Source organism: Panulirus ornatus, chromosome 37 (genome assembly GCF_036320965.1).
Source record: "Panulirus ornatus isolate Po-2019 chromosome 37, ASM3632096v1, whole genome shotgun sequence".
NCBI classification, from domain to species: Eukaryota; Metazoa; Arthropoda; class Malacostraca; order Decapoda; family Palinuridae; genus Panulirus; species Panulirus ornatus.
This window is the reverse complement of record NC_092260.1, coordinates 29,877,199-29,890,131: the sequence shown is the minus strand read 5'-3', so window position 1 is coordinate 29,890,131 and position 12,933 is coordinate 29,877,199. Positions and strand designations below refer to the sequence as shown.

The 12,933-nt window shown below is 44.4% G+C and overlaps 1 protein-coding gene and 1 long non-coding RNA gene across 2 annotated transcripts in view; one reads left to right on the top strand and one right to left on the bottom strand.

Moving 5' to 3' along the window:
- Positions 1–12,933, bottom strand: part of LOC139760676 (uncharacterized) — a 45,612-nt gene that overhangs the window by 27,709 nt on the left and 4,970 nt on the right. The window contains exon 2 of the long non-coding RNA XR_011715382.1: positions 3,693–3,755. This is a non-coding gene — a long non-coding RNA (uncharacterized lncRNA). The remainder of the gene's footprint in view (positions 1–3,692; positions 3,756–12,933) is intronic.
- The window catches only part of LOC139760674 (uncharacterized), a 60,494-nt gene continuing 57,701 nt past the window's right edge, over positions 10,141–12,933 (top strand). The window contains exon 1 of the mRNA XM_071684200.1: positions 10,141–11,845. The gene's annotated coding sequence lies outside the window, so the exon portion shown is untranslated. The remainder of the gene's footprint in view (positions 11,846–12,933) is intronic.

The following is a 12,933-nucleotide window of genomic DNA, read 5'->3' as shown; positions in this document are numbered from 1 at the left end:
TAATGTATACCACAAGGCTGGTAATGTATACCACAAGGCTGGTAATGTATACCACAAGGCTGGTAATGTATACCACAAGGCTGGTAATGTATACCACAAGGCTGGTAATGTATACCACAAGGCTGGTAATGTATACCACAAGGCTGGTAATGTATACCACAAGGCTGGTAATGTATACCACAAGGCTGGTAATGTATACCACAAGGCTGGTAATGTATACCACAAGGCTGGTAATGTATACCACAAGGCTGGTAATGTATACCACAAGGCTGGTAATGTATACCACAAGGCTGGTAATGTATACCACAAGGCTGGTAATGTATACCACAAGGCTGGTAATGTATACCACAAGGCTGGTAATGTATACCACAAGGCTGGTAATGTATACCACAAGGCTGGTAATGTATACCACAAGGCTGGTAATGTATACCACAAGGCTGGTAACGCCTGAAAGGACACCGTGTCAGACTCTGATTACCTTGAGGAACCTGCGGTCATTATCCTGCCAGGCTTTTGTGGTCCAGGCTGTTACACTGTTACCAAGGTTGTAACGGTGTGGCCCAGCTTGTAACGACGTGGCCAGGTCGTATGGGTATGACTCGTGTCGTTACCCAATGTATACGAACAGTGTCTTTGTTGCGTCTAAACTTTAGATACTTTTAACCAAGTCTTATGGATCTAGTAATTTTAGATTTGTTACAAACTCCAAGAATCTCTTCCTCTTGAGATCTCATTCAGAGACGTAACTCCTGAGTGTCCCCATCCAGGTCCTGAGACACTGTGACAGGCATGGGTTGGGTGGCAGCCCCAGGGTCATTCGCGTGGATGGAGACGGAACACAGGAGATGAGAAGAAAAGGAGGAAAATAATGGAGGGACAATGAAAGACAAAGACAGAGAAAAGAAACAGGAAAACGAGAAAGAAAAACGCGACAAGCGAGAGAACAGCGTCAGACAAAAGCAAAGATAAAAGACGTAAAATTAAAGTTAGAAAGGAGAAGTGGGCAGAAGAAAAAAAGAAGATAAGATATGAAGCAAAAATCTTGAAGGCACAAACACACGCACACATAAAAAAACTTAGAAGAGAGAAGGGTGATGGATGACCTGATCACGATCTTTAAGTCTGACTCCAGCTCAATGACGTAGATAGTGAACGATTCTTGTGAAAGATGCAGGAAAAGTTCAACCAGAGGACGTAAAAGGAACTTATGCAAGAAACTTAGTAAAAAAGGTGAGAAGTACTTTTATAATAAGACTAACAGATGAACGGAGTAACATGATGATAGCTTAAAGAATGGTTAACGCAGACAGCATACACATATATAAGTTGTATGATAGCAGTGAATGTTCAAGAGATGGGACCCCACGAGTGTGTAAAACTCCCTCCACATACAATACAGAGATGTTAATACACACAGGCAAGCACATTAGCCAGTATCATGAAGCGCTTGTGGTCGTAAAAGACCCTGAAACGCCACACGATCAGTGAAACGTAATGAAACTTTATGAACAAAAGAAACCTCGGTCTCACATAGAGCATGTCAGTGAACGATCATTGTTCCTGAACCCCACGAGAACGACGGTACGACCCTTGATCACGACGGTACGACCCTTGATCACGACGGTACGACCCTTGAGCACGACGGTACGACCTTTGAGCACGACGGTATAGAAAAGATTACAATAACGAGGTCATCATACCCAAGGGTCGTACCGTGATGTCCTGCTCAAACGAGGTTAACACAATCATAATCCCTAAACTGCTTTCTAAAATACATGAAAATCATCATCAGCTTGTACAACCTGACGACGTGGAGGAAAAAAAAAGCAAATAAAGTATGCAAATCAGTCAGAAGCTGCCCTTGGCGCGAGGCCTGATAAACAGATTCTCTTTGTAAGCTAAGACCACTTTCTTGATGTCTTAACAAGCTAAACGAGATGAAAGTTTTAGGGTGAAAATCTAATTACCTTTATAAGTTTTCTGCTAATTATTTAAACTTTTAATCATTAATTTATTTTCACTTTAGTGGGAAGCAAAAGTTGGTAATGGCAGCAAGTTGTGCGACGCAGGCTGGGCCACTAGGAACACGAAATATGGCTCGTGAACAATATCGAAAACTGAGATTGTGAGGAAAATCGTCCCTGTTCACAGCCAAAGAAAGATTAAGAAAGAATTTACTGCATGGAAGCAGAGTTTTTCAACATCGAGCGTTGGTAAAATCTGGGACACCAACAGAGACAAGAACAGTGCAACTTGGCGGGAAGAGTTGCCAGTGTGTGTATCGGGTTCTCCCGTTCCAGGAATAGTAATACAGACTGCTGCAGGGAATCATCCTTCCCACACCGGTTTCACCAACTTCTTGGGAAGTTGTGGCCTTCCATTGCCTTCCCTCAAGACGTATGAGTCTGGAAGATCGCAGTGTTGAGTGTGAGCTATGCTGACTCGAAGGCCTGAGTGATGTCGGATCCGTGAAAGCCTGCAAGAGTTACCCACGACTCGAGCTTGGCTCAGTGTTGGTAGCAACAATGTATCTTTTGGAAGATTGTTGACCTCATCAGGCGTAATGTTACATAATGAGAGACTACTGCAGCTACCATTTTCAAGGTTTCATGCGATGTTCACATGGTACGTAAAACACAGGATCATTTTTTTTTTTAAATCTTCTCTAAGGATCTCTCTGGTTACTATTATCTGGAACTATTTCACCTGCACTCTAGGCTGGTCATATAATCTAAATTTGTCAAACTTTCTCTTTGCATATTACCAGCAGGGAGACCCACAGGTCACGTAAACATGGATGATTTTCTCTTCGTACATCCTCAGCAGCACATAGACCGGCCTGGGGTCTTACAGCTCATCCACCTTTGAGTCTCTCACCAAAAGACAAGAATTCCGCTATATACATAAACTAAGTCATGATCACCATCAACAGGTCATGGTTAACAAGGCAAAAAATGCACCATTCGTCAAAAGATAAAAAGCACAATAAGTCAGCTGCCTCTCACCAGGGCTCCACAACTATTATCTTTCTTCCATGTTGACAAGTCACTCAGTAAGGAGTTCCACCTGCTGACGAGAACCACTTGCTAACAAAATTCTACCACCTACTCCACCGTCGTCATCGGCAGGTATGACCCACAACCCACTGGAAAAAGATCTGAGCAACGCTGGCCCGGATTCAGGTCTAAAAAGTTTACCAAACTACCACACCACAAGTGAAAACCAAAGACTCTGCTTAACTTTACAGGTCGTTTACACTCCAAACGAATGTCAATATATTCTGAACTTTATGTACGTTTATGTAAACTGTTTTTCTAAACGGGTATAAAAAGCTTTTGTTGAGAAAATCTACCAACATTGTTTCATTTGCTGTACTTCAGAGCCGGTGTGCTTGTGTTCAGACGCGAATTATATACTTCAGAAGATAAACCATTAATATGTCCGTCATCTCTCGGTTATGAGTATTATAACGGCTTTTTACTGTCTGTGAATTACCTAAAACGACAGAGCGTTGGGGACGGCCGATTCATGCTGGTATTTGTGGAAGATGTTTCTTTACACTCACGTCCACATGACTACAGTATTACTCTACCACCAGGACACAGCACTATAGTGCCACACGACTAGCGCTAGACTATGATACAATGTTGCTCTAACGCCATTATTTACATGAAGTGCTTAATGATACTCACCCCTGACGCGTCCCTCACAGCTCACGTCTCCAACTTCCACGACTCATCGACGCTTCCTTCAACCTGGAAAATAAGGAGAAGGCACATCATGAATAGAGCTCGTCGCCCTCCTATAGCAGCAGTGAAACTAGCCATGACACATTTTCCTGTGACATTCGGTCGTAGTTTCGTAATGATTTCGTACCTTGTCTGTATCTGTGACGCAAGATACTAATTAACCACAATACAGGCAAAGCACGAGACCCATGAACGTGTGTCACTTGCGGGAAACCTTCCAAAACAGAATATCAGGTTCATCAGAAACTTCACAAAATTATAAAGTAAAAGATTAAGACAAATCGTAAGATAAGTCGTAAAACAAAGCGAACTCTGATTCACTGGTACTGGCTGGTGAGCACGGGAAACCGACCCATGTGAGTGACTTTGTGTAAGTGACGTGACGATTGTGTTGAGCCTGAAGGGCCAGATTTATGCAAGGCCATCATACCCAAGGGTCGTTCTGTCGTGTTTAAAGGTTTAGGCGTCAGTTTTGTCTTGAGAATATGCCACACTGTTCAGTTTGTGGTAACGTATTGGTGTAACATATCAGGACGGCAGTTCCCACCTTACTTATAACAAAGGACTAATTGTAACGTATCACATGAAATATGGTAGCTCGACTGGAAACCATTGTTACACTTCTCTACTCGAACCCCGATGGCTACTTTGTTTAGTACATTCTTCCAAGAAAGTATTGCTGAGGAATGATGAGTGAGCAATTCCTTTATTTCCCCGACTATTACACGTCAGTCAACTTGTCAGGCTTGGCAGCTGGAATGGATGAATATGAATTATTGTATCGACCCACTTCGACAACTGCTTCGTTTCCTCGTGAATCTGAAACGAGACCCGAGTCCTGTTTATGGCCCCAGGCTATGACATGGAGATGCACTTTGTCTCTACATTGTCGGTCGGAGTCCTCACACTTGTGGTAGGCGTTGGATGAAGTAAAGTATGTAGGAGGAGGAGAATGAAAGAAGGAATAGGAGGAAGCGGGGCTGGTGGGAGACGAGAAGGACACGACCTCCAACATAACTTTCAGGTGTTGTTTTGTAACTACCGTTGTCTTCTTGCCACCCCAGACAAGTAGATGACTCTGGCTGTGGTTGGCAACATATGTGTTAATCTCAGGTTATGAAGGACATCATTAGTTAAGGGACACAGGCGCCATCTGCCCACTCACGGTCGTTGGGATGGGACGGAGGACATTCAGGGATGAGACCTGAGATACTGACAGTTGGGATGAGGTCTGTAACACTTGGTAAATTACAGCACAGAAGGTGGCCGGACCCCCACTACCTCTCGTCTGACATCTGGCGTCCAACATAGGCACAACACCAGTGATATATCATTCTACACAATCTCAGGGATGAGGCCCATGTAGCCCACGTCAGGCCTCCCTGCAACCCAGGTCTGGTCCCCCCACTGCACACCTCATATAGGCATATTCGCCCCGAAGCCTTAATGTCCCGCCCCATCAATGACCATGACCCGCACACCCATAAAATCCTCTAGATTTAAGCGCCGTCAATATCCACGTCCGTAAAAACTTTTTCTACAAATTGCAAAAATATGTGGAAAAAAAACTCGATATTTCTCAGTTTCATCGGTCGGTTTGTTCCAGTTCCCACTGCTCTCGTGCCGTAAATCTACTTCTTTACATTTTGCTGTCAAGTGTCTTGCTTAATGTCATGTTATATCCTCTGGCTGTTCTATTCTTGCATTTTTCAAAGTACTGTTCACTGTGACCATCACCAAAACTGATTCTAGAATTAAATCACCCATTATTCTTCTCTCTTCCATGCGGGACTAATTTATGGTCTTTAGTATCGTGCCGTAACTTGGCTTTCTTAATTCTAGTACCATTCTCGTTTCCTTCCTGTGGGCCTTCTGTACTATTCAAGGATGATGAACAAATTTACGATTCATAATCTCACTCTGGCCGAGTGTAGGAGTTACAAGGATAACTGATGAATATTTCCTTGTTCATCTACTTGAATATAGTCCTAATGTTTACCAGCAGATAACTTACCAAGTTAACAGTTATCCATAGGTGGAGCTGTGACGACAGATGAGGGTCACCACTGACCCTCCAGACTCTCTCTGTGTCCTTGTGTCTGTCAGAGAGAGAAATAGATGTTCTTGTCTGTCAATCTGTCTGTCTGTCTGTCCATCTGTCTCTCAAATTAAGAAAAAAATGGGATGTCACATTACAATGATCATTTCATCCACTCCTGCGACTTGGCAAGTCAGTTGTTTGTGTCTGACACTCTGGTTCGTTTGAAATATATATCACGCAGGAAACACACGCTGGCTATACCTACATGTGCATATATCTTCTGACTGGGAAAGAAAATGGATGTAGGTCATACGCGCACGGCATCAGATTTAGCTTGCCAGGGTCAGGCTGAGTGACAGAGCCATAAACATAGTGCCAGGGTGATGATGAGCGCCACATGACACATATGGTGAAGGTATGGTGAAGGTCACAGCCCGTGCCACACCCTCTGTCACGCCACCACTGCGGTAATTGATCATCAGAGCGCCGGACATTATGCAAACAAACACCAATCAAGAGTCTCGCGAGACCATCCCAGGCCTCGCGCTCTCGTCTCGTGTATAGGTGGTGAACTAAGTCCTAACATCCCGTGATTGTACAGCCTTCCAAAAAAATCGGTATAGTGTGTGTCGAAATCTTTTTAGTCTCCCTACTTCGCCATCACTGATGATAACGCAAGAAAATGAAATCATTGTTCACTCTGTATAAGAATGGCAACGCGAGTCCAGCAAGCCTGACCTGAGACTGATACCGAGTCTAACCCAGCTAAGGGACGAGTGCCACTCCTCTTTCTCTCTCTCTCTCATCATCACGTCTGGAGTGAAGTTCATTAAAACCTAAGCATCCCATATTTTCATGCGTGATGAGCTGGTTTGTCTGCAAATTCCTTTATTCAAACGAGAGAGGGAGAGAGAGAGAGAGAGAGAGAGAGAGAGAGAGAGAGAGAGAGAGAGAGAGAGAGAGAGAGAGAGAGAGCCCAAGTGATGTGTATTATCTGCCTGCTGCTGCTCGGTATCTGGCACCACAGGACCTCAGAATCACCCACGTTCCAGGACTGGAAACTGCTGACGCGCGTGATGGCTGAGGCAGCATGGACTTCTCACAACGCTTCAGCCGATCATCACCAACCTTCACCTTGACACTTCTGCAGCGACCCTGTGCCCCGGTGTGCCCTCATGAGGGTCGAAATGTAACTCGAAAATTATAAGCAGGAGGTTATTCGCTTGATGGATTACGCTCGAGGATTTCTCCTGAGAATTTTCTACTTTAATGATCTCTTGAACTTGATCCTGGTCCCCAAGGCTACGATAATGACGGCATTCTAACCTTCCCTTCTGAAAGGGAGGGAGATGCTCTTTGGAGGCCGGCCATCACGCACCACCGTGAATACAGAGCATCCGGGGGTTGGCAGTGGGAGAGATAGTGGAATGTGATGGCAGTGCGGCGCGGCGTTATACCCGAACCCTGACTGTTGATGACCGGACGAGAGTATGAAAGCAGTGATCATGTGAACACTTTGAGATTTCAGTCTGACACACTGTTGTCGGAATGGGCACCCACAAGCGCCTCTATGACACACATCCGCTCACATCTAGACTCTGCTCCACTTCCTTGGATGCCGTACAGCCCACCATATCTTCGTCTGGTCGACAGAATAGAGCGTCAGGTTCGGCGACTCATCCCCCTCTCTTACCACCAGCTGGCAGGGCCTAACCATGTTAGCTAAGTCTTTAACGGTATACAGACGACGCGGGTCTGACGATCATTTGCAAAGCTAATTTCCTTAAAGTTTCTAACTTTCCTCAGGTCTGTGGTCGACCTGAGAGCACAGCCTACAGCACATGAGGCACGAGGAACAGCAGCAGCTTCATTCTGGCCGTCCAGTTCTCGAGAACTTCAGCTCACCAGAGGTCTTTCATCCCACGTCTTGCTGGGATTTCGTAAATACATTCCCTTGTCTCTTCTTTTCCCTTTCATAATCCTCTATATTTCAATTAAGGCCCGGCCTTGATGTGGACTTTTGTGACTGGAGCCTCGACAACGTAAGAAAGAGGATGCACATCAAAGGAATCAAGTCCCCTCATACCATGTTTGCTCACATCTGCCTCCAACAACATCTCTTCAGAAGATAACTTGTTTTATAGATGATCATCGATAAAAAAAAATAGCGAGAGAGAATTCTATCCTCATAGTTTCATTACAAAATGATCCAGTAATTTGGTTAGCATTCGAAGTGAACTACGATGACATATGTACGATTTCACTTAAAGAAAAAAGAAAGAAAGCAAGGGTACGAATATCTGATTCTCGAAGAGCTAATCATAAAAGAGAGAGAGAGAGAAAGAGCTACAGTCGGTCATAACAAATTGGTCAAGAGCGTAATTCAGTCTTCCAGTATGGTATCACTCTAGGAAACTTCACCGGATATAAAACATGAATCAAAATCTTCGTAACTGAACTGAACTACGTTCTAACCAGGGTCTGTGTATCTACTATACTGGCGGCACTCTCGGGCGGTGGCAGAATTGTTTACATTCTGACTCCACCGAAAGGTATTTCGATCATTTCAGGAATTCATTCTTGATCATGATTTACACGAAATGTTTCCGGTCCTGGCACGTGTAGCCTTGATTACTGTTTGACCGTAATTTGCCGCCCACCGCTCAACACTGGCTGTGGCGTCTGTTTACTACAACGACAGGAGTGTCGCGCAGCACAGACCAGAACAGTGTAGCTCATCCATGGCTGGAGCGGCAGCAAACACCATCAACTATGTTTACCACAGGAACACAAACTGGTGTTAGTTTTCTGTTTAGTTTGTTAATGTGTCTAACCAAACATTGTATCAAGGGAAGGATTCTGAATGGAAATTTTTTCTTTCTTGAACAAGATCACTTCTGTAAGGTGAATGTTCTTCTTGGAGAGCACTATAGGATAGATGACTGAGATTAGAATATATGATTAGAGCAGATAGCAACAAATAAAGGGAAGGCCCGGGAGGGAAAAAGAGGTGAACAGGTGGAGAGAGAGAGAGAGAGAGAGAGAGAGAGAGAGAGAGAGAGAGAGAGAGAGAGGGAGGGAAGGAGAGAGAGAGAGAGAGGGAGGCAGAGAGAGTGTGGGGGGCCATGGTGGTGGGCTCAGCGTGGGCCAGTCAGTCGTGCTGTTGGCCCGGCATCGTCCACACGTCTCCTCCTCCTGCAGGTCCTCAGGAGCCCTGGCCCGCTCTCCCTCTCCTCCGACACCTGTTGCTGCCTCCCACTCCGACAATCACCCACCACTCACAGCTACTACTATCTTTCTACTACTACCACCACCACCACCTGAGGACCTAAGGTGACAATACCACTGATACCATTACCATTCTGATACCAGATATCAGTACTGGTATTATTAACATTAGCAAAGACTTCCATGACTGATAACGAGGACCTGACTGCTTTCACGACTCCTCGAGGACCTAATCTTGAATCGTCTCGATAACTCCTTGAACGACGATTTTAACCACGAAGATAACAATCGGTAATAAGAAAAAGACAAGTGTTAAGTTTACAAACTGTTGGTAATATCATCTTTACTGGTGAGAAGGAGTTCATGTAATGGCTACATCAAAGGCCTCACCACAAAGCCTGTCCGCTCCAACAACAGGGGTCATGTGGTGACTACATCAGACATGGTCCGCTCCAACAACACTGACCGCGTGTAGTGGTTTACGCCAGCGGCTACATCACAAGGTCCGCTCCAACAATTGGGGTCAAGTGATAACTACACCCGTAGCTGCAACACATGGCCTACTGCAACACAGTGACCATATAGTGGCTGCATCACTCCATCCACGTCAACAACAGTACACACACACACACACGCTCTCCACCCTCACCACTCGCACCACACACACACATACACACACACATACACACACACATACACACACACACACACACACACACACACACTCCCTCACTATAACACACACACACACACCACCACCACCACCACACCAACAATTGGAGCGCCAGATGCAATTTGTTCGCTGGAACCTACGGCCGCCCACTGAGTGCTCGCCTCCCAGCATCTGGCTGGACGTATTCCCATGGTGTTTTGCGAGATATTGTTTCCTCACAGAGAGTTTCGAGGCTGCGCTCCATGCAGGAGCAGGGAAATGATGGACTCCTTTGGAGTGAAAAGGTCCTCGACATTATCATACTCCTTTCGTCCAGTGACTCTGACAAAGCCTTGCCTCAGGTAACTTGCTCGCGGTGTAACAACTTGCATGAAAAGTGCGTAACTCTCTCTCTCTCTCTCTCTCTCTCTCTCTCTCTCTCTCTCTCTCTCTCTCACACACACACACACACACACACACACACACACACACACCATTCATAACAGGAGAATCATTACATAATATCTTAGCCACGTTTGAGAGTGCCATTTTGTCGCGATAATCATTTCAACAAACGAGTTTTCTTTCATTACCGAGCTTTTGAATATGACACTGTCATGACTTACTGTGAGGAGGTAACACTTGTAACATGACAGCCTGAACAGACATGACTACTTGCGTGAGACAGTGAAGATTCCAGCTCTTTCTAGACATGATCAGCAGGTACCAACCTGACATGACTGGGAAAATGAACAAATGTTTTCTTGTGATTGGATAAATACTGCCTTATAAAGTGACGTGCTGCCTCACCTCGATACAGCGAAATGTTGCACCATTTTACTGTGGCGGTATAAACCTCACAAACAGCACAATTGGCTAATGGAAATGTATTTTTTTCATTTTACAAATTTGGAAACAGACAGTGAATTCTTCCGGTAATTTGACAAAACAAACATTTAACACCAAGATTCTAGAAACAACCTACACATACTGGACGTATCTGGACATGAAACAGAAATTGTGACGTGACAGATACTGGACGGAACAGTTTGATGTGACACAGCGAAAATGAAATAAAAAGTCAAACGAATACCTCCAATAAGTTTGAGCGACTGTGGATACAATCACGCGACCCCAGGTGACATGAGCCTCAGCCGGAATGACCCCAGATGACATGACACCGAGATAAGTTAACCCTTAGATAAGAGGGGGTGGGGGAAGATCCCTTAACCACCACACAGGAAGCAAGACAACATGTGGTCACCAGGACCATCTACGCCCACCACACACATCCACCTCTGTGTGTGCTACATCATGTGTTGGTAGGTCTCGAAGTACGACCACTGTGGCCGAGGTACGCTACCAGCAGAGGTTGTTGCTGACAAGGATAATGAGAGTTGCATAGTACCAGTGAAGACAGTTAGCAGCAAGGACATGTGACTGTTGTATTTGACGAAGGATTGACTGGTGACGCACACAACTCTCCTGCTTACAGTCGACGCAAATATGGTTTGTGACGCATATCTCCAGTAAACTGGCAACTTATGTCTGTAACTGTTATAATCTCGGTGGCCTTTAGCGATGCCGAACTGATTGGGAAGCACATCACTTACATTCCCAGTGAAGGGTAACGCTTCCTGTAATGTATGTATCAGTCATGTATACACTGACACAGACTCTGATCGGGACACTTGACTCTGTTGACACAGTGAGCAGGTACTAACTAGGACCCATGTTCCCAGGGAACTCAGACACTGGCTCGAAAGTGAACGGTGCAGTCAAGATAAACAGACGGTCACACCCTCGTTAATTAGTAATGTTGACTCAGAAAAGATATATCCCCTTAACTTGTCTTCAAGGACGTAAATAGTGAACGGGACTTTTAACACACACTAAAATTATTTCACATCCAAACAGCTCGGATGATAAAACTGTAAAGAACCTACGTCATTAACTAACCTGAAGCCCAGTAATAAAGTGTTCAACTCACCTTGGAACAGTAAATGTATATATGACATAAACGTGTTTACATATATGCCAATATTTATCTTCGTATGTGGGAACACATTTGATAATGAAGTCAGTGGAACATGTGTAGCGTCTGAATGACTGCAGCAACAACCATAACCAAGTTCTAACACATCACCTTCCTGACGATGCATTCAACCCAGCCAGGTAAGTGTAATATTATCGTGTTACTTTTGCATATCAATGGCTCGGGCACTCGCCACCGTGAGTGCTGGCAACACTCATGCCATTCCTCTTGTAAGTACAAGTAATATCACTTATGTTCTCACTTACATCTTCAATTCCTTTCCCTTAGAACCAAGATATTGATCTTTTCGAGAGTAACTTGATCGTATGTGTTTGTTTTACATATTCGCAGCCCTAGCGCTCTCTACCAGGGAGTGCCAACAACACTGATGTCACTGTACGTGAAAGTATAAGTGACATCACTCAACTCTTCTCTCACATCTCTGACTTACAATGGAAATTACATATCACTTTTTCTAACGGTTACCTTCACGATGTGTTGAGATGGTCAAGAAATAGTGTAGCTTTCTACTCTTGGCCATGGCTGCGAGGAAGCTACAAACCTGCTGCAAACTCGACCAGAAAATACTTGAAAACGAAGAAAGATAATTTGATTTATCTTGGACGACTTATCGATAACCAGATGTTTATATTTTTATTGTTCTTGTCTCCTAAGGAGAAATAGAAAGACAAACAGCTAATGAGCTTCTGTTTTTCAAGAAACTGTCAGGGATACAAGGAGCACAGTATGATAACACAAGGGCTTGAGGTAACCATCGTCTGCTAGCTTACGTTTCTAATCCACATCAGTAGAGCAGATGGCAGGCGCTTCACACACCAAACCGATAACACACACGCTGCTAACTTGAAAGATTTCCGTTAAAAAAGTTTTGCTCTCTAAAGTTATTTCGTTTTTTCTTAACCTAACTCTTCATGAAGGTGATAACAGTCTCACTATAGTCGCGTTCATTAGTGATATCTCGACATCAGATGTCTTCCCCCGCGGGAAAAAACAGATCACATTATACTCACATGCTGGAACGTATTGTATCATCTAAGCAAGACTATTGCCCCATAAACCATTCAAATAACACCTCTGCAGTTTTACCTGCACGACCCACATAATATTCCATTTAACGAATGTTTCTGATCCCACGCCACCAAATATTCCTGTACAAATATTCCTTTCTATGCGTAAATTTTTAGCATTAATCTCCGATGGGAATATT